The sequence below is a fragment of the Ctenocephalides felis genome, unplaced genomic scaffold (genome assembly GCF_003426905.1).
Source record: "Ctenocephalides felis isolate EL2017-DRISC unplaced genomic scaffold, ASM342690v1 CF-g0.4_SCAFFOLD_01492, whole genome shotgun sequence".
NCBI classification, from domain to species: domain Eukaryota; kingdom Metazoa; phylum Arthropoda; class Insecta; order Siphonaptera; family Pulicidae; genus Ctenocephalides; species Ctenocephalides felis.
The window spans coordinates 18,262,358-18,267,263 of NW_020537646.1; positions in this window are offsets into that span (position 1 = coordinate 18,262,358).

Sequence of the window (4,906 nt, forward strand, 5' to 3'; positions counted from 1 at the left end):
GAGGACAACCCAGTGGTTAACCACACTTCTGGGTTTATGTAATCTCATCATCAAATCGTATTAACTTGTCTGTGATGCAACAATGCCTGCAAAAGGCGTTTTTCATTTGAGATTATATTTGAGATTTATATTCTAAAGTAAAAATCTAATATCATTACTGGTTGATGTCGAGCTTGACTGAGATTGGAATCGAATCCCAGGCTGGTTTTTGGTAGTGTCCTTATGGGTTACGCCACGACTGGTTCATAATAATATAATCTAAGAATAAAACTTATAACATTTATAATTAAATCTTATTAAACATTCCTTCCAATTCCATTATACTATCTTTTACCTCTATAATTCTGCAAACGTTTTGTTACATCATGCATCCGCATCATCATTCACAGTCTTGCGCTACTTAAAGCGCTTTCTTCGCATCTTGAATATTTGATTAAAGTTTGACAACGATTATTGAATAATTCTGAACTACACGAGAAATCTAAATATAGTACGGGATTTTTTTGTTTTGTAATAACACGTGCACAAATGGATATACAATTCTTTCCCGAAGCTAATTTAAACACACAATGCATGGTAATTGTTTGTGGACCTAAAATGGGTAATGACAAAGTTCTCTTTTGTTTAGGTAATAATATTAGACCTTGTATGTTATTGATACGCAAATGATAAATAGAAATATATATATATATATATATATATATATATATATATATAATAAATATTATATAGAAAGGTTTTATATAAATTGTCCTAATATTTTATATAAAGAAAAATGTAGATTTTAGAAGTTTTTCTAAACTTTATCTAATTTATTCTAGTTTTAATAAACGAAGCCTTTCTCTTATAACAAATTTTCGGTAGCTCTTTTGTAGTTATAAAAATTTAATTAAGTTTTGTAATTATAATCTATTTTCTAATATTTTACTTACAATTAGTGTTTCTAGAGGCTTCTCACACCGCATACGAAAATTATTATTATTGAAAAATTATTTAGACAATAATTTCTATTTCACAGCAGTAATCAATAGAGAATACAGGAAACTTGAAAAAATATTAAAATATTTATTGTGCTTCACTGACAATTTATTGTAGATCGAAGAATTCGATCATCTTAACCTGCATTAAGTAAAGTGTACATAGACAGATTATAACGTAATCAAAAATAATAATTTAAATCACTGAAGTAATACAGAAATTGAGCAATTGTAGATTGATATCTTAAATATGAATCATCATTATCTATCAGAAAATGTTCAAAATTTGTGACACTGCACTCATTGTCAGTTAAGTACTGACTATTACAATTATGCAAAACGATTTCAGTATGCTTGACCCAGCTCTTCTAAGAGGCATGTGATGTATTAGCAAATTATATTACATTATGTCACAATGAAATCGTTAATGCAAAACTCGTACTGATAAACTCCTAGGCAATTGTCTAATTTGTAAAGCGACTTTGTTGCAGAATAACATACAGTTATGGAAATCATGCTTTTGATTTGTATTTGTGTCGCGACTAATTGGATTACGCGTGAGAAAGCTTCTTCGGAGTCGATAAAGATGGTTATTCATAGGCACGTTTCCAGCAAGTTATTCTTTTGTTAGAATAGTTTGTTTAAATGAAAAAAAAATACTGGAACAATTATATATATATATATATATATATATATATATATATATATATATCCTTTAATATATCCCTTAATACTTCTTGTGCCAACAAGCGTAATTCCTCTCATCTTTATAATGACTTTGTAACTGTCATCCTTATGACTGTTGTAAATTATTTACAGTGTTAGAATCTTTCGTTCGTTATTTTTCTTCTCTATTTTTCATCCTTTTTGATTTCTTAAACCCCGCTTCTACTCACTCTACCTCACGTGCTGCGTAACCTTGATCAGTTTTCATAATGCACTGCAATTAAATGCATACAATATACTAGGGTAATATGTGCTCCTTTAATTCCTCTTTTATTAATATATTAGTATATTATTCTTTTACACAATTTTAGTGTTCAATAAATTTTACATAAATAATTTTTTTTGTAGTTTTTCCTGGTTTGACATGTACATAATTTTCTCCTTTTTATATATTAATATTTATTATCAACGCCATATTTATAAACTTCAAATTACATTAATATTAATGAATTCGGTTTGCTAGATTAAAATAGAACTCAATTCAATCTAAATGAAGTCAATGTTTGTTTATATTATATTAAGTAATATGACCTCTCATTTATAATCGTTGACACATTTTGTAATTTTTTGCTTCTGATGCTTCATAATTATGATGTGTTCAACTTTAATAATGTATTCATCGTAATAAATATGAATGGAAATGATTGTATTGGTTTACGAAAGTAATTATTTACGCAAGAGAAATTCTAATATGAAATATTGTCGTAATTCGAATAAATAAAGAAGACGATTCGGTAGCCTCAGGCATTTTAATTGCAAGTAAAATATGTAATAGACAAATTTATTTTTTATTATGTCATAATTTGTATGAAATTGTAATATCTTATTTGTTATTATGTGATTAATTATATTGTTATCACCTTCTTTCGAAATTATAAAAAATACTTAAACAATTCTCTCAACTCTTGAATTTTTTTTTCAATTTTTTACATAAACCAACAAAAACATTGCTTTCGTTTCAAATTTAAAATGCAAATAAATTTATTGTTTTTAATAGCTCTTTGCATAAATTGAATAAAACTTATAAAACGTTTTGCAAAATCTTTACATTCTGACAGTGCTCTTTTTAACAATTAAATAATCTAAACCATTTTCATATATTCACATTTTTCAAATGAGTATTTCTCTTAAAGTATTTGAACTACAGACGAAATATTTTTATAGCAGATTACTAAGGTCACAAGGAATATCCTGTGAAAACTTGAGCACCTCGATTTTTTTCTAAAAAAAATGTAAAAAACGCATTTACTAGAAAACGATATTATTTATTATCAAAACTTAACTTTGCACTCTGCAATTGTATCAATTTATTTCCTTGTTCATATTTACAAGGTATCACAAGGTTCTATTCATAAAATGATAGTAAATAATCTAATCGATTAGAATATATTATAATGAGGAAGTATTTATGGATTTTAGACATTTTTAACACATTAACAACCTGTTGTTCTTGATTTTTTTTGTTCAGCCTTCATATATATAAAATTGAGATAAATCGCTTATTTCTGGTTTCTGCAGATTAATAATTATGTATTACAAGATATAAATGCCAAACTTAAAATTTTTAATAAATTAAATGAGCTTAATATAAAAATATAAATCATGTTAATTAAATTAACTATAATTAATCTTAAACCTTAATTTTCCAAGTCTCTATTATTCACATAAAATTTTGTAATATATAATAATATAATATAAAATATTTTATATATCTATTTAATAATCTTGATCAACACCCTTATTAATTATTTAATGATAAAAATATGTTTAATTTTATTTGAAACATAATGGATTTATGTAATTTTGTACATTTTTATACTTAACATTTGACTAATGTTGATTGGTGATTGCCTCAATTTTTTTTATTTTGGTCTAGTGCAGTTGAATTAAAAATACAAGCTTTTAAAATTGTTTTTCATTTGTATTAAAATAATAATTTAACATGATATTAAGTATTCAAAGGTACTTGCTATAAATATTGCATTTGGCAATTCTATGCATAGTAAAACCTGAGAAATCTCATTTGCATTTGCTTCTGAACAAAGAAATAATTTATTACCATGTTTATTAACGTGTGAAGATTTTATTCTTGTAATGTACATGAATAATAATAAAACCACATTAATGTTATCATTTTCACCTACATTTTATACATAATTCTCCATCAGACATAATATAATAGTGCACTACTCTCACCGTTATATCACGCAAAGCTTTCGATTACATATAGATTATGAATATACATATATATGGAAAATTTTCCTTTCCTCGAGACGATAAAAAAGTAAAAGAATTTTGTGTCAATTTTAAACTTGGTACTAGTTCATTATTTAATGGATATTATACGATTATTACTCGTAAGGTAACTTATAATAATCATTTTGCTTTTCATACTAATGATCTTTATTCATTCGTTTGAAATTCGTGTTTTTTACGGATGAAGTTGAATCTGTATTGAATCAAATTAATGGTAAGTACAATAAATTGTAATTACTAAAATAATACAACTGACGTAAAAAATGTAAAATAGAAAAATGTAAAAAAAAAATCAATAAAATTATGTCAAACTTTAAAAAAACTGCTTAACTACGTTGACATAATTATTTGAAAAAAGATACATTTACGCATTTTCAAACATAAAAACAAAATAATAATAATTATTGTTATAATAAAAAATTGCTGTACGAATGGTTTGATACAAGAATTGTTCATTATGAAGCTACTGATTTAGGTTATAATATATTCTAAGACTTTTCGTTGAAAATGAACACCAATTACAACAGTTTTAGAAGGTTTTAAATTTTTTTTTGATAAAGTTACAAATAAATATCTATACTTTTCTTTAGAATTTGACAAAGAACTAAATCATTTTAATTTGTGCTCAAAACTTTTTACGCTTTTAGTCTTGTTCAAACCCAATATTTCAAAGATTTAAAATATAGAATTAGTTATCTTATTTTAAACACCATTTATTGAAAAGTTCCAAAATTGGACCAAAATTGGTTTTGGATCATTTTGAGATAAATCGAGCGTTAGTTTTGTTTAAACCAAATGATGTAGAGATTTAAAATATAGAATAAATCTCTTTTTTTGAAATATCATTTATTGATAAATACCAAAATTGGACCGAAATTGGATTTCAAACGCTTTTTTGTTATTGGACGCATTTTGAGATAAATTTAGCTCTAATTTTGTTTAATCCT